The sequence below is a fragment of the Apium graveolens genome, chromosome 2, assembly GCF_009905375.1.
Source record: "Apium graveolens cultivar Ventura chromosome 2, ASM990537v1, whole genome shotgun sequence".
Taxonomy (NCBI): domain Eukaryota; kingdom Viridiplantae; phylum Streptophyta; class Magnoliopsida; order Apiales; family Apiaceae; genus Apium; species Apium graveolens.
Window position 1 is genome coordinate 194,117,882 of NC_133648.1, and position 19,470 is coordinate 194,137,351.

Sequence of the window (19,470 nt, forward strand, 5' to 3'; positions counted from 1 at the left end):
TACCTATGCAGGAGTTGTACAAAAGGCCATGATTGCAGAGACAGAGAGTGAGATGTCATAGAAGGAAAAGGAAAGTAAGAAGAAGAAGAAGTTTGAAGGGAATGAAGATCAGTCATAACCAGAAAAGTTTCCAAATTTTAAGAAGGGCAGATTTCAGCCGGGGAGAAATTTTAATGTCAACAAACTGTATGTAGGCGATAGAGGTCAAGGCAACCGTCCAGTCAATGTGAATCAGCCGAATCAGTTGAGGCTAACTTTTCCAGATTGTCAGGTATGTGGGAAGAAGCATGGAGGAGTTTGTAATAAGTTGAACGTAGTTTGTTTCAAGTGTAATCAGAAAGGGCACTATTCAAGGGAGTGCCGCAATCAGCCAATGAGAGAGCCAGCAAACAAGGATCAGCCTACTCAGAATCCAGCGGTTAAGGTTCCAGCTATTGGATTTACATGCTTTAAATGTGGGAAGCCAGGACATATAGCCAGGGATTGCAAGACACCAACCCCAGTCAGTAATGCATTGAGAATTATGGGATCTACCCCAGCAGTGAATGAGACTCCAAGGGCTAGTGTTTTTGATATGTCTTTAAAGGACGCTATCCAAGATACTGATGTCGTGGCAGGTACGCTTAATGTGAATTCTTTATGTGCTAAGGTGTTAATAGATTCGGGGGCAACTCGATCATTTATTTCACAAGATTTTGTTAATAAGTTAAACTGTTCAGTTGAGCATTTAAATGAAATAATGACCGTGGAATTAGCAAATCAAGAATGTGTATCTATTAATCAAGTTTGTGGGAATTGTGAGATTGAGATTTCTGGTAGTAAGTTTTGTGTAGATTTGATAGCATTTAAGCTAAGAGAGTTTGACATTATCTTATAAATGGATTGGTTATCTAAGCACAATGCCCAGATAGATTGTCGAAATAAGAAGGTAATGGTAAAGATGCCAGACGAGAGGATAGTAACGTTTAAGGGTCAAAAGCAAGCAAAGAAGTTCTTAACAATGATTCAAGCTAAAAATTTACTACGGCAAGGATGCGAGCATTTCATTGCTTATGTGATTGATAGAAGTCAGGAGCCAGCAAAACTTGAAGATATTCTAGTAGTCAATGAATTTCCAGACATGTTTCCCGGTGAGTTACCAGGACTTCCTCCAGACAGAGAAATTGAGTTTGCGATCGACTTAGCACCTGGAACGGAACCAGTATCCAAGGCTCCGTATAGAATGACGCCCTTTAAGATGAAAGAACTAGCAAAGAAATTGCAAGAATTGTTAGAGAAAGGAGTAATCAGACCCAGTGTATCCCTGTGGGGTGTGCTAGTACTATTTGTCAAGAAGAATGATGGAAGCATGAGACTGTGCATCGACTATCGGGAGCTCAATAAGCTTAAAATCAAGAACAAGTATCTGTTACCCAGAATTGATGATTTGTTTGACCAATTGAAGGGAGCCAAGTACTTCTCCAAGATCGATTTGAGATCGGGATATCATCAACTAAAGATTAAGCCAGAGGATATACTAAAGACAACTTTCAGAACAAGGTATGGACATTATGAATTCTTAATGATGTCATTTGGACTAACCAATGCCCCGACAGCTTTCATGGACCTGATGAACAGAATTTTCAAGGAATACTTGGACAAGTTTGTTATTGTGTTTATAGATGATATTTTGATTTATTCAATGACAGAAGAAGATCATGCAGAACATTTGAGGACAACTTTGGAGATTTTGAGGAAGAAAAAGTTATACGCTAAATTTTCAAAGTGTGAGTTTTGGTTACAGGAAGTTCAGTTCTTAGGACACATAGTCAGTAATGAAGGGATCAAAGTGGACCCAGCGAAGATTGAAGCAATTACAAATTGGGAAAGACCGAGAACACCAATAGAGGTAAGAAATTTCTTGGGATTAGCGGGATATTATCGCCGATTTGTTCAAAATTTCTCAAGGATTGCAACACCATTGACGAAGCTTACACGAAAGAATGAAAAGTTCGTATGGAATGATAAATGTGAAGAAAGTTTTCAGGAATTGAAGCGAAGATTAATTACGACACATGTTTTGTCATTTCCAGATGATCAAGGGAATTTTGTAATCTATAGCGATGCATTTTATAAAGGACTCGGATGTGTTCTGATGCAACACGATAAGGTTATTGCGTATGTGTCAAGGCAATTGAAACCCCACGAGCAAAAGTATCCTACCCATGATTTGGAGCTAGCAGCCATAGTATTCGTTTTGAAGATTTGGAGACATTATCTATATGGAGAAAAATGTGAGATTTATATGGATCACAAAAGCTTGAAGTACATATTCACGCAGAAGGAGCTTAATATGAGACATAGAAGATGGTTAGAGTTGATTAAGGATTATGATTGCACGATTAACTATCATCCCGGTAAAGTAAATGTTATGGCAGACGCGTTAAGTCGGAAAGAAAAGTTGAATGTGTTATCAGTACCCGAAGAGATATACAGGGAATTTCAGAAACGGGAATTGGAAATTAGAGTTTGTAAGCCTGATGAAGCGAAAGTGTATAGTATGACTTTCCAGCTAGAGTTGTTAGAAAAGATAAGGAAGTGTCAAGAAGAGGTAATAGATCAGGACATTAATCGTTTGATAGGTGAAGAATTGTGCACGTAAAAGGACGATCAAGGTATTCTTAGGTTTTCTTCTAGAATTTGGATTCCACCAGGGACGGAGTTGAAAAATGAAATTCTACAGGAAGCTCATAATTTAAGGTATTCAATCCATCCAGGAAGTACCAAGATGTACAGAGATTTAAAGGAAAATTATTGGTTGCCAGATATGAAGAGGGATATTGCGGAATGGGTTAGCAGATGTTATACATGTCAGAGAGTTAAAGCAGAGCACCAGATACCAAGTGGATTGTTGCAGCCATTAGAGATTCCAGAGTGGAAGTGAGAGCATATTTCCATGGATTTCATAGTCAGATTACCAAGAACGAAAGCTAATTATGATGCCATTTGGGTTATAGTGGACAGACTTACCAAGTCAGCTCATTTTCTGCCTATAAATGAAAGATTTTCACTAGACAAATTAGTCCATATGTACCTGAAAGAAATCATAGTTCGTCATGGAGTCCCTGTGTCTATCGTATCCGATCGAGATCCGAGATTTAATTCGAGGTTTTGGAAAAGTTTTCAAGAATGTTTGGGAACGAGATTGAATATGAGTACGACTTACCATCCACAGACGGACGGCCAAAGCGAAAGGACAATCCAGACGATCGAAGACATGTTACGTGTTTGTGCCATTGATTTCAAAGGAAGTTGGGACGAGCATTTACCCTTGGTAGTTATTGCTTACAATAACAATTATCATGCCAGTATTGGGATGCCACCCTATGAAGCTCTTTATGGACGCAAATATCGATCTCCCGTGTATTGGGACGAAGTAGGAGAAAGCAAAATACTTGGACCTGAATTGGTGCAACAGACGAAGGAAGTTATTGAAGTTATCCAGAAGAGATTGATAGCAGCACAAGACCGTCAAAGGAAATATGCAGATCAATCAAGGAAAGATATGGAATTTGAAGAAGGAAATCTGGTATTACTGAAAGTATCGCCGTGGAAAGGATTGACGCGATTTGGAAAGAAAGGAAAACTGAGCCCAAGATATGTCGGACCTTTTGAGATTTTAAAGCGCGTTGGCAAAGTAGCTTATGAGTTGGCGTTACCTCCGCACATGGAGCACATTCACAATGTTTTTCACGTATCGATGCTTAAGAAGTATAATCCAGACTCCATGCATGTAATCGAATATGAGCCAATAGAACTTCAAGCAAATTTATCATATGTGGAGAGTCCGATAGAGATTCTAGAAGAAAGAGAGAAAGTGTTAAGAAATAAAGTGGTAAAGTTAGTAAGAGTACTGTGGAGAAACCCAAAGGTTGAAGAGTCAACCCGGGAGTTAGAAAGTGATATAAGAAAAAAACTACCCTCATTTGTTTTCTTAGGAGATTCTGAGGACAGAATCCTTTTAAGGGGGGAAGGATGTAATATCTGGGATATATCGTGTAATTATTTTTGCTAGTAAATAAATATTATGCATGTTCAGTATTTATTCTGTGAATTAATTGTTAAATGGTATATGTATTTGGATGTTAGAAAATAATATCAATTGAGTATTTTAATTTTTTATATGTCCAAAATAAAATATAGATAATTGTCATATCTTCCTATTTATTTTTATGTTGATTTATGATTTTATAGGAAATTTATGAATTTTATAAAATCTTTTTTTCGAGTATTTATAAACTATTTTATATAATCGAGAACCAACCGACGTCACCCGTTTTTATGTTTGTATAACCCAAAACTCTTTCGAGAACTCCTTCCTAACTTAATTGCAATATTCCGAACATTTTCCATGTTTCGACTTTTTCGATCCGGCGTACGGTTTGTCATGTGCGGGTCCCGGCGCAATATTTTCGATACATTATTCATTTTGGTAAATCAATAAAATTCATATTTTTGATAAACGGTATCATTTTATTAAACTATTACAATTATCACCTCGTAATACGTGTAACCAGGCGCTGAGACCAAGACCGCAGTACAAATTGTACTAATTTGGATAATTATCCTGAAAACCGTTACCGTTTGGATCTATTTTTATAAATAAACGTACCATTTTGTATCTAGAATGATCCAACGGGATACTAATTTTCCGTAATTATAAATAGCCTTTACCGTATTTTATTTCGTACCGAAAATCATTTGCAAACAGTAATTATATAATTTTACAGAGAAAATCTATATATTCATATAAACTTTCAAGAATCAAACAACAATTCGGAGGTGTTATTGAAATCCGTTTGGAAAGCTTGAGTAACCAAAACGAAGGGTTTGAAGTGTTCTATCAGATTATCCAAGTTTCAGAACTGCAGAATCAAAGGTTTATTTTCTATATTTTTATTTATTTTCGAATTATTTTGATTAAAAATATGAATTTTTGTACGGATGATTGTTTGAATGATTTGATGCTTACATGTTGTAGAGCTTGTTCTCCTGATGATTTTCATATATCATATGACTGATTTGGAGTTCAATAACATGTTCAAAATTGAGTTTAATCTTCGAATTTTAAAATTAGGGTTTATAACCCGTATGAATGTTTTTAATTGAAATTTAGGGCTTTTTGTTCTAGGGGTTATTAGCTGTTGAAATATAGTGGATTGTGTTCCTTATGAAATTTGCAATCGATTGGTATATAGCTCGTTAACAGAGGATCCCTGAATCGAAGGGAGATGTGTTTTGAAGTTTACGTCGGGTCGCCGGAAACCGGCGAACTTCTCGGCCAATTTTTGGCCAACCCAGGGGTTATTGATGTGTTTTGATTGCATGGTTAAATTCCTGGTATTTAGAAGATGTAATCTGGAAGAGATGGTGGTGTGAGGATGCCGGGAACGTGTTCTCCGACCATCCCCGTAATTTTCCGGCGACTGAACTGCAAAATTGCAGTTTAGTCTCTGTACTTTTGAAAACGATGAAGTTTAGTCCCTGTAGTTTGGAAAGTTTGCAAAAATAGGATTCCTGTTTATAAATTATTTAAAAATCATATTTCCTATTTATTCTAATTATAAAAATTCATTTTTAATTTCTGAAAATTCCAAAAATTATTATTTTAATTCTAAAAATTATTTTTAATTTAAAAATAAATCTGAATTAATTAGTTAATTAATTTTAGTTAATAATTAATTGATTAATTGGTCAATTAATTTGAAAATTAATTGATTAATTGATTTATTTAATTATTAATTGATTTTACTTAATTATTTAATTAGATTTAATTATTTAAAAATAATTTAAAAATTCCGAAAAATAGTTTTGAGCTTCAAAATATTATTTTAAATTGTTTTCAAGGCTCGATAATTATTATAAAATTGTTTTAAAGCCCGATTTGGCCAACCGAACCCTGTTTATTGCTTCGAAATTAATCAAACGACCCGTTTTAATTCTGAAAAATATTTTAAAAATCATATTAAATACCTGAAAGCCTGTTTATGACCCGAGACTCCTTTTTAAATGATATATCATTGATTGTTTGACGTGTTATGTGTTATATGTGACTTGTTGTTTAGCTGTCGGTCTATATGTTCGGTGTTTACTTGTTTATAGCGTAACTTTCAACTCGTTAATCGGATTTGGGTAAAACGAAGGGTAGATAGAAGTGTATACCGAATAGAATCGTATGAGTTGAGTATTGATAGATGTTTATGATATGTGAGCAGAAGAGGAAAGGCATAGAAAAGGGAAACAAATAGTCGAGGAGTAGGAGATTATGATTGGAAGTTAGAGAAGTATAGCAAGCTAATATCAGGCAAGTGTTCTGAACTTTCTCGTGATATACCGTAGTTGATTAATAGTCTTGTTTCATATTGCAATTGCTTTGAAGCACTGAACCCTAAACCTTGATTTCAGTTGTTGATCTTTGAGCCGTAAACCTTATTCTTTCTGAACTATTGATTGTTGTATACCGGAATACGAACGATAGATATACGATACTACTCCATAAATACATACAAACTAAATGCCAAACACTGAATCAAATTGCTTACATGTTCAAACCATTGTACCTTATGCTTTGAAAGACCAAATCCTTGTAACCTTGAAATGTTGATTCCTTTGTTATCCAATTCTGTCATTACCTAACAGCCATTCTTTGAAATTGACATATTGATCCTTTGTGAAGATTTCAACCATTTCATTATTAAATATTCAATGTTGCTTATGATTTTGTTTATTGCTTTACATTGTTTATTATGTTATTATGTTAGAATTGGATTATTTTATAAAATTGTGGACCAGATTCGTGGTCAGACCAGATTGGTGCTCAAGTTAGGCCAATGTGTGCCTTGGATCCAGTAATTAGAGCAGAGCTGTGTGCCTTGCCCGGGGTTAGTGCGTGACTGATCAGCAGCCTAACCTTGGTTTCAAAAATAAAAATATAATATCCAATTCTAAATCATTATTCATTGTTCACTTGATATCATAACCCTTTTCACTTGATGATCATTATTCTCAGTCTTGTCATTGTGACTTGCTGAGCTAGTTAGCTCATTTGTGCGATGTTGTTTATGTTCTTTTCCAGTTAAGAAGGAACCAGTTGGTAGCGAGGATCCCCAATCCAGTGCGAGAGCTAGGGGTCCAGGTTGATCGAGTTAAACTAGCTGGCAGCTTTTGAGATAGTTTAAGTTTGTAAAAGTTTATAATAATGTTTAATGTTCAGTTCTAAGTTTGAATAGTTGGGATTTGGACGTTGTAATATAAAGTGTGTGTGTGTGGCTTGTATGCATACTTTAACCTGTTACGGTCCGTGGTAGTTGGTAAGTAGGGTCACTGCATATTATTATTATCTTTATTACTGTTATAAGCAGGTTATAAATAAGATGTGTGTGTGGACCCCAAACTTCTGACCCAGGTTTGGAGGGCGCCATATAACAAATATGGGATCCTAACTTCATTAAATACTTCATTCAATAGCCTTTTTATTCTTAACCTTAGCATGTAATGGTGATGACACTAATCAGATAACACAAAACTAGTAAACGCCAACTTTCGTTGTACGGATAACCTACTACCAAGCATCCACAAAAGAGATAGAAGTTGAATAGACACCAATTATGCTTAGTCCTTATATGTCTATAAGAATTAAAAACATAATGGTTTAATGCACAAGTTATCAATTGTGATTACATAGGGCAAGTAAGATGGTTAAAATTACCTACAAATCATGCATAACAAATACGTGAACCTATGCTAGCATGGCATGTTCTAAACCTTTATATTTCACTATCGCTTCAATAGAGATTAACACGCTATCTTATATGTTAGCTACGCACATAAGACGAATAAGCACAACCAATACTAGGTTATCATACAATCACCACACACTAAGGTATTGAAACAATTTAACTAAATAAATCAATAAATAAATCCTCTAGAACCCCACGATAACGATTAGTTCATAATCGAACTCATCATCACCATGAGTTCCAATGAAAGCATGATATAAAATAATATACGAGTACTAGGGTTCAAGAACAAATCGAAAACGAGCATCCAAGTATCAACTATATTAAAAAAACAAAACTATTCTTCTCTGTATCCTTCTCGTGCTCTCTAGGTCTTTTTATTGCTCTCCCAGGCCTCCTTGTTGTTAAAAACATCTTTTTATTGGTATATATAGGCTCTAGGATGACCAGGACTCTCAAAATCTTCAATTTCGACTAAAATCAGGATTCTGGAGCAGAAACCGGGAGCGGGCGCACTGTTTTCGGGCGCGGCCGCGCTGAAATAGTGTTTTCAGTGGCGCGGGTGCACTGGGTCTTGGCGTGGCCGCGCTGACATTCTGGATAAATTTTGACAATTTTTCTTTTGGCCATATCTTGAGATCTGCTCGTCAGAATTAGGCGATTCAACTGCCCATGCGAAGCTAACGAGATTCTCTACAACTTTAGAATGACCTAGGCTTCCAATTCTGATCTATTTTCAGCATATTTCTTTGAAAAGTTTCTTTTTTCATTTAACTGATGCCTGAAATGTAATAACGCAAAAATACATCAAAAATCCCAATAACTTGAGTCCAAAACACCAAATTAAGCCTGAAATGAAGCGTTCCAAGTAGATATAAAATCCACTTATCACTAGCACAAACTCGTTTCTTCTTGTTCTCTCCATTTTCTCTCTTGGTGGCTAGGGTTTTAGTAAAAGTCTTGCACACAAAATCGGCCACACAAGATATATTACATAGAGAGTAGAAAAAGAATGGTAACTCTTAACTAATTAGGAGTTATTATTAATTTGAAATTACTCTTTGTATAATAATTAAGTCCCACTTAATTATTTAACAACTGAATTTCATAATTGATATTAATAAATTCGAATATCATTATTTATCTAATCAATTAATTCATATTTAATTAATATTATAAATAATTTGAACTACTTTAATTTAATTTAAATCCAATTTAAATTAAATAATCCTTCAAGCATTCTTTGTGTGTGAACCTATAGATTATTATTACGTTGGCAACTAATTTTAAATCTATTATAAAATCGTAAACAATGAGCGGCATTCTAGTAATACATCATTGCTACCCAAGTAATAATAATTGAATCGATGATCGATTAAACCTTTCATGAATAATGTACAATGTAATATAATCCCTTTGAGAAAATATTATAGATTAAACTAGAGGCATGTAATGTGTCATCCTCATCATAGTTTAATCTAAGTTTTCTTGATCAATGAGTAGACTATCATATCAAATCAACATTTGAGTGTGGCCACGCATTTCATAGTCTAGCTCACACAAGAGGCCAATAATATCACTCCTAAAATAGGAGGGTTAAATCCCATCTAGATCATTCATATTTCTCATACGATTCATAATATACCCAATGTCCAATTTTATCATTACCCGATAAAGGATAACTTCTAATGGAATCAATGTATGTTAATTATCATATAGAATTATAATGACTTCAGGTCTAAGGACCATTACATTATTATCACTGTGATAATTACTTATGACACAATAGACATGTAGAATCTCACATCGGGTCTGTCGAGCACCATGTACATTTACATATGCTTGTGTTTTGGACTTTATTATCACTATACCTATGATCAATGAGATGTGATCATCAGTCAATAAACACACTAGTCTTAATGCATTATTATTGTCCCTTAATACTAATACTCGACTAGGGACCTTTAGGAATATTGATATTATTCTCATAATCTCATTTTTAAGTCACGTACTTAGAGATATAGAATTGCATATCATATTCCTAGGATAATTATTAATCTAACATTTATATCGCAGTAAATTAAGAATTAATAAATTATAAAGGGAATAATCGATAGAACATAAACATTAATAATCCAAATGTCTTAAACTAAAACATCATAGTATTGTCTCAAGGCTCCCATATAAGAAAGTAGTTTTGACATCCATTTGCTAAATCTCATAGTTAAAGTAAGCAACTATTGTTAACAAAATCCTGATGGACTTGACCATAGTAATCGGTGAAAAAGTCTCATCATAGTCTATACCATGAATTTGGTTGAAACCTTTTGCCACTAGTCGCACCTTATAGGTCTGTACTTTACCATCCATGTCAGTTTTTTTATTGAAAACCCACTTGCACCCTAGAGGTTTTACCCCTTCGAGTGGATAAACTAAAATCAATACTTTATTTTGATACATGGATTCCATCGTGGATTTCTTGGCCTCCAGCCATCTCTTGGAGTCTGGACTGTTCATAGCATCTTGGTAGGTGAGTGGGTTTATCATTATCCATAAGCATTACTTTCAACATTTTGATGTACATACTGATCTTATTCCAACTCTAGTTCAATGTTATCATGTGGTTCTCGATCTTCATCGAGATATATTATCCTCCCACTGATTTTCTTAGAAAGTAGTTATCTCTCAAGAAATACAGCAGCCCGAGCAACTAACACTTTGTTCTCAGAAAGATTATAAAAATTATACTCTAGTCTCACTTGGGTATCCCACAAAATAACATCTATCTAATTTTGGTCAAAGCTTGTCAGAGGTTAAACGTTTTACAAACGCTTCACGTCCCCAAATTTTCATAAATGACATGCTATGATGTTTATCAGTCTATATCTCATATGGAATATTTTAAACCGCTTTAGTCGAAACTTGGTTAAATATATATGCAGCTGTTTCTAGAGCATAACCCCAGAATTTGAGTGGAAGATCCGCTTGACTCATCATTGATCGCACTATGTCCAACAAGGTACGATTTCTCCTCTCAGAATCTCTATTCCATTGAGGTGTTTCAGAAGGAGTAAGTTATGATACACTATCAAATTCCTTCAAGAAACTCTTGAAATTGAGGCTTAAGTATTCTCCTCCACAATCTGATCATAAAAGTTTTATACTTTCCTCTGTTTGCTTTTCTACTTCAGCCTTATATTATTTGAACATTTCAAAAGAATCAAATATGTTCTTCATAAGATATACATTTCCATACCTACTGAAGTCAACAGTAAATATTGTGAAGTAGTAAAAGCCACCCCTTCCCATCATACGCATTCAACTACATACATCATTATGTATAAGTCATAATCGTTCGGTGGCCCTTTCACCTGATCAGGTAAAAGAAGCTTTAGTCATTTTGCCATTGAGACAAAGTTCGCATCTTCCGTATGATTCAAAATCAAACTTATCCAAGTATTAATCTATATGTAACTCAAAAATGCGTCTCTCATTAATATGGCTTAACGACAATGCTAGAGGTAATGTTTAATTTAAGTCAACTTAGAACATATAAATTGTTAACTAATTGTGCAACATTATAAGTCTTATCATTGAAATAGAATAAACAACTATTGTTTATTTAATTAAAATGAAAACCTTTCTTGTCCTTACAAGAAATTGACTTAATGTATCCACTAAAGGCAGGCACGTAATAACAATTTATCAAGTTCTCAATCTCGCCTTATGGGCAAAATTAGGTATCGAGTTCCTTCAACTAGAGCAACAACTTTTGCTCCAATTCTAACCCTATACCTGAAGCTTGACCATTGCTAGTCTTCTTCTTTAGATCTTCCAAATAAGCTCGATAATTTAACTTCCATTCATCCAGTTATTTCCATAGAAATGACAATCATCTCCTTTAGCAACACAACTATTAGGCTTCAAAAGCCCTTTGGGATTGGACTTTGGTTTGGCACCGAATAAGATTAAATCTTCACCTTGCCTGTCCACTTTCCTTTCCCATTTGCATTCCATATGTACATCATTAATATAGACATAATTCATGCCTTTACCGTGTTATTTCCAGCAATTCTAAACATGCTTAACAACTCAGTGAGTGTTCTGTCTATCTCATTCCTTTTGTTCTTAACAAACTGAGAATATAAGTTGTTCAAAGATCGTTTGATCAAATCAAGATGAGTCTCTAGACCATTCTTGAAACCCAAAATATCAAGGTACATATGCCTATCACCTTTAGAACATGTGGTCCAACCAGATATGATTCTCCCATTAATGCAAAAGTATGGTGCCTTATTATTGTCAAATCTTTCTGACGAGCCTATCCTTCAAACATCTTTTGAAGGTGCTCAATCATATCATAAGCATCATTATGCTCTTGTTGCTTCTAAAGCCCAGCACTCATAATAACAAGCATGAGACATGAAACATCAATTGCATAATTAATTTTCTTTTGGTAAGCATTTTGTTCTGCACATGTTTCATTCTCAGCTAGAAGACATAAGGGAGGGGTTTGAGTGACATCCTTGAACCCGAGGAAAATCCTCAAGTTCCCATGTCAATCGAGGAAATTATTTCATGTCAGCTTGTCCTTCTCAAGGACTATTATATAGAGAAGTTATTTGTGTTATTTGTCATTTGATATCTACAATATTAAAGTGCATAAAATGACTTAGTCTATAGATGATCATTAAATTATGTTCAAGCGATTATTCATATATATATATTCACAATATATATCTCCCACTATTTTTATTAAATCAATAGCCCTAACTATTAATTCGGAAAAAATATCTTTTATATCCTTTCTAGTAAGTCAAGATGCATATTTCACTACGCGTTAGGTCAACTTTGGCTTTTCTCCTAAAATATGATTATTTAGGTAGACAACATTTGCCAATTATATCAACTATATAACTCTTGGATAGCTTGGTGGAACAACAGTTGTTCATATTTATCTAATAAATCTTGTCAAACTCTATGCCTCTAAGTTCATAATCCTATTGTGATAACTTAGTTAAGTCAAACCCAATAGTCAAAAAGTATCAATATACTTCAACACATCTCCTACGATAGATAGGAGTACTTCGCTTTGGCGAACCCACTCCTGGTCGATCTAGGGGTTAACACATTGGACTCATTGGAAGGCATCTGATCAACTTAATATTAACTTTAGGGTTTTGTTAATTTTAAAACGATCATGATCCCATCATAAAGAGATTCCCAATTTTTCCTTGAATAAAATACTTCAAATCAATATTCGTCAATGGTTTGATTTCCAGGTAGTGAGGGAGTCACAACGATCTCGCTTAAAACGCACAACCTTACAAGTTCAATGAACTCGCTTTTGACAAAATCGCCCCATGTCAGAAATAAAGAAAATTTGTATTTTATTCTGTGTTTCATCAACACGAGAATCTCATAATCGTTTATTCATTTTAAAATCTTGAATGAATACAGATTTTATCTTGTTTAGCAAGCATGGCATGGGTGTCGTATCTAATACATACATCCTTAATCTAATTAAACATGCATCTTTATAAACTACTCTACACATACATTCATCATATGTGCATATATATATAAAGTGCAATAAATAAACGTGGTTGGTTATGGCTTCATCCTATGTGATCTTTATCAAGCTAATGACAAAGATCTAAGTCAATCTAAGGTGGGAAATAAATACCAGCTGACTATTACATGTCTTCTTTCTTGTATTGCTTCCTTGGATGGCCTCCGCGTGGGATTACCCTTGATATTCAAATCTTGATGTCTTCATGTACATTACAAGAATTAAATATGAAAACTAATCTAATGAACTTACAAGAAGAACTCGAGTTACATTCGAGCTTTAATAATTATAAGATTAAACAACATGCAAGCCGTATGTGAAAAACCAAAACCATTAAGTTAAGGTCATTAGCCATAAGCATCCACCGTGCTCAATTAACACAAAATAACATGTTAAAACACATAATCTGATCTTAACATATCATACCCATCATGATCTAATCATAAAAACCAAATATTGAAAAAATCAGAAAATTCAAAATAAAATCTGATAATATTAAATCACATATTACAGGGCCTAAACGACGTCAAACGCCTTACAGATTAATCGGTGATAGATTTATCTATTAGTTACGTTTAGATGCTCGATTCCATATGAAATAGCGTATTCGTTCGCCAAAATCGAACACCAGACACAGATTTCAGCAAATCCGCTGCATCCGATTCAGAATCGTATCAAATATGATTCTTATAACAAGAACAAACACAAAACATGTATATATCAGTATATATTTATGGCGCCCTCCAAACTCGGGTCAGAAGTTTGGGGTCCACAACACATACACAAAATATAAACTTGTATATGAAATATTATTTGCAATGACCCTGCTTTAAATAACCACGGATCACAACAGGTTAAAGTATGAAAACAAGCCACAACCTTAACTTTTATTACAACGTACCAAATCCCAACTAATTTAACTTACAACTGATAATGAAATTATTCTTACAATCTTATTATCTCACTACCATATGAAGCTTCTATTAGCTCGATCCAACTCAAACTGGAATCCTAGCTCGCACTTTGGACTAAAGAACTTCACTATCGTTCATATCCTTCTTAACTGTAAAATATATAAAAAGATTCGCAAGAGTGAGCTAACTAGCTCAGCAAGTCATAATAGCAATAACTGAGGTTAGACAATGATCAAACGAGATGATTCAAAGAAATCAAATTTCTTGTTAAACAACTAATAGAATTGGATATTCATTTTTAAGTTTTTAAAACCAAGGTTAGGCTGCTGATCAGTCACGCACTAACCCCGAGCAAAGCACACAGCACTGCTCTAACTACTGGATCCAAGACACACATTGGCCTAACTTGACCATCGATATGGTCTACCACGAATCTGGTCCACACAAAGAAAACTATCCAATTCTAAAGCAGTTCAATATGATAAATAATAGAATTCAATAAAACCAGATCATAATCAATAACAATAAAACATTTGTATGAGAGCATGGTAAAAATTCATGGTTACCGAAAGGGTATGTCAAAGTATATAAAAGAAGTGGCCTCCAGCCGGTAGGATAATCGGGTATTAGATGAATAGTGTTTTTACAAGGTTTTAGTACTTTGATATCACAAGGTATGGTTGAGTATAAAAGTTTCTGTATGTGGAAACAATTCTGTTCCAGTGTTTGGTATATGATGGATATATATTTGTGGAGTAGTATCGTATTTATTTGGTTTAGTATCTGGTAAATCAACAAGAAATTGTTTACAAAGAATAAGGCTTACGGCTCAAGGATCAAATGATGTGGCTCAGGTTTAAGGCTGAAGGATTCAAAGTATTTACAGTATAAAACAGAGCTATTTTGGGTATTAACACTATGTCACAAGAGAATTTAGAAATATTTGCATTATATCTCGAGAAAGGTTTAGAAATACTTGCCTTATCACAATCGATTCCAATTTCACTTGTATTCATCGAATGACTCTCTTCAACAACCACTCATCTACTTTTCCTATGCCTCGATTCTATTTTCTGTTCACCTGCTTCCCTTTCCTACACCTTGCTTACTCTGCTAGGCATCATAAGTATCTATCAATATTTAACTCGTATGATTCTATTCGACATACTTTTCTATCTACCCTTCATTTCACCCAAATCTGATTAACGGATTGGAAATTATACTATAAGCAAATAAGCATCGAATATATGTATACCGACAGTCAACCAACAAGTGACATATAATACATAACACGTTAAACAATCAATGATATATCAGTTATAATGAAGTCTCAGGTCATAAACAGACTTTCGGGTATTCAAAATGATTTTTAAAACATTTTTCGGAATTAAAACGGGTCGTTGGATCAATTTCAAAGTGATAAACAAAGTTCGGTTGACCAAATCGGGCTTCAAAATAATTTTATAATAATTATCGAGCCTTGAAAACAATTTAAAATAATATTTTAAAGCTCGAAACTATTTTTCGGAATTTTTAAATCATTTAAAAATAATTAAATCCAATTAACCAATCAATTAATATCAATTATAAATAATTAAACTAATTAATCAATTAATATTTAAATTAATTGATCAATTAATTAATTATTAATTAAAATTAATTAATTAAGTAATTTAGATTTATTTTTAAATTAAAAACGAATTTTAGAAATAAAAATAAATGATTTTTGGAATTTAACATAATTAAAACTATTTTTAAAATCATTTTATAAAAAGAAATCTTATTTTTGAAAATAAATAAAACTGAAATCAAATTTTTATAAATTTTTAAATCGCCAGGGACTGAATTTCAAGTATCACAAACTCAGGGGGGTCAAATGGCAATTTTGCCATCGTTCCCGCCCTGTCGCCGGCGACCGGACGGACGCCATTAACGTCGATCCAAGCTTTCCGGCCAACTGGGAAAACAACCCAGAAATGAACCAGATTAACAGTAATTACTCTCCTTGAACCCATGAACACATCTGCAATGTTAAAACGGTCAAACAATCACCGAATCGACCGGAAAATTTGTTGGAACTTTCCGCCGCCGCCACGGTCGATTTTCCGACCAAGGCTTTTCCGGTATCGTCTACTCATGCCACTAGTACCAATTGACTCCCCTTTCAACGATCTATCTATTGGTGTAAACAATTCATTCTAATAACCTCTGGGGAAGAAACCCCCAAATTATAATCAAGAACAATCAAGAACATTCAAACCCTAATTTCAATAATCCGAGAATCAAACCTAAAATTAAACATGTTATTGAACTCCAAATCAAGAGTATAATATACCAAAATGATCAGGAAAACAAGCTCTACAACATACAATCATCAAATCATTCAAACAATCATCCGTACAAAAATTTATAATTTAAATACCAAGAAATTCGAATATAAATAATTAAATAGGAAATCACCTGATGTTTCTGGGTTGAAATTGATGGAAGATTTGGAATCTAGATTTCAGTAGCTTTGTTTTGAGTATATGCACGCCAAAATCGGATATCGATAACGCCTCCGAATTTGTGTTTGATTACGAAAAACAAAATAAAATTATCGTATTTTCTCTGTAAAAACTCTGTAAATACTGTTTGCAAATGATTTTCGGTATAAAATAAAATACGGTAGAGGCTATTTATAATTACGGGAAATTAGTATCCCGTTGGATCATTCCGGATATAAAACGGTACATTTATTTATAAAAGTTGATCCAAACGGTACCGGTTTTCGAGATAATTATCCAAATCAGTAAATTTGTACTGCGGTCTTGGTCTCAGCGCCTGGTTATACGTATTACGAGGTGATAATTATGATAGTTTAATAAAAAGCTCCCGTATATCGAAAATACGAGTTTTATTGATTTACCGAAACGAATATTGTATCAAAAATGTTGCGCCGGGACCCGCGCTGGACAAACCGTACGCCGGATCGAAAAAACCAAAATATGGAAAATGCTCGGAATATTGCAATTAGGTTAGGAAGGAGTTCTCGGAAGAGTTTCGGGTTCTAAAAACGTAACAACGGATGACGTCGGTTGGTTCCCGATTTTATAAAATAGATTTTAAATACCCGGAAAAAGATTTTATAAAATTCATATGATTCCTATAAATTCATAAATCAACATAAAAATAATTAAGAAGATATGACAATTATCTATATTTTATTTTGGACATATAAAAATTAAAATACTCAATTAATATTATTTTTAAACATCCAAACACATTTAACACTTAACAAACATTCACGGAATAAATACTAAACACATATAATAATTATTTGTTAGCAAAAATAATTACACGATATATCCCGGATATTACATCCTTCCCCCCTTAAAAGGATTCTGTCCTCAGAATCTCCTAAGAAAACAAGTGAGGGTATTTTTTTTCATATATTTTTCTAACTCCCTGGTTGATTCTTCAACCTTTGGGTTTCTCCATAATACTCTTACTAGCTTTACCACTTTATTTCTCAATACCTTCTCTCTTTCCTCCAAAATTTCTATCGGACTTTCTACATATGACAAATCTGCCTGAAGCTCTATTGGCTCATATTCTATTACATGCCTGGAGTCTGGATTATACTTCTTAAGCATCGATACACGAAAAACATTGTGAATGTGCTCCATATACGGAGGTAACGCCAACTCGTAAGCTACTTTGCCAACGCGCTTTAAAATTTCAAAAGGTCCGGCATATCTTGGGCTCGGCTTTCCTTTCTTTCCAAATCTCGTTAATCCCTTCTACGGTGATACTTTTAATAATACCAAATTCCCTTCTTCGAATTCCATATCTTCCTTGATTGATCTGCATACTTCCTTTGACGATCTTGTGCTGCTATCAATCTCTTCTGGAAAATTTTAACAACTTCCTTTATCTGCTGTACTAATTCAGGTCCAAGTATTTTGCGTTCTCCTACTTCGTCCCAATACACTGAAGATCTATATTTACGTCCATAAAGAGCTTCGTAGGGTGGTATCCCAATACTGGCGTGATACTGTTGTGGTAAGCAAATTCTACCAGAGGTAAATGCTCGTCCCAACTCCCTTTGAAATCAATAGCACAAACACGTAATCATGTCTTCAATTATCTGAATCGTTCTTTCACTCTGGCCGTCCGTCTGTGGATGGTAAGCCGTACTCATATTCAGTCTCGTTCCCAAACATTCTTGAAAATTCCTCCAAATTCTTGAATTAAATCTTGGATCTCAATCGGACACGATAGACACAAGAACTCTATGACGAATTACAGTTTCCTTCAGGTACATATGGACCAACTTGTCGAGTAAAAATCTTTTCATTTATAGGCAGAAAATGAGCTGACTTGATATGTCGATCCACTATAACCTAGATGGCATCATGATTAGATCATTTTTTTCCTTGGTAATCTAACTATGAAATCCATGGCAATATGCTCCCTCTTCCATTCTGGAATCTCCAATGGCTGTAGCAATCTACTTGGTCTCTGAAGCTCTACTTTAACTCTTTGACATGTATAACATCTGCTAATCCATTCGGCAATTTCCCTCTTCATATCTGGCCACCAAAAATTTTCCTTTAAATCTCTATACATCTTGGTACTCCCTGAATGAATTGAATACCTTGAATTATGAGCTTTCTGTAAAATTTCATTCTTCAACTCCGTCACTGGTGGAATCCAAATTTTAGAAGAAAACCTAAGAATACCTTGATCGTCCTTTTTGTGTGCGCAATTCTTCACCTACCAAACGATTTATATTTTGATCCATAACCCCTTCCTGACACTTCCTTATATTTTCTAACAATTCCGACTGAAAAGTCATACTATACATTCTTAGTCCTTTTGGATCATGAACCCTGACTTCCAATTCCGACTTCTAGAATTCCATAGATAATTCTTCTGGTACAGTTTGTTGGATTTTAATCGTAGCGGGGCCATGGCAAAACACTTTCGCACATATAAAATCCAAATAAAAGCATACAGATCATGAATAAAAATTCGAGGGATCGAATCTAACCTTTAAAATAATTCGGAGACAACGATCAGAGATCCTTAGCAGTTGCTCCTCAAGTGTGAAGCACTCCACCGGTATCCACCAAGAAAACGATGTTAAGGAGGTGGAGAGAATTGGGTTTTCCAAACTTTTTGGGTTTTTGGGGTTCAAATAAAATAGGGTCTATAATAGTAT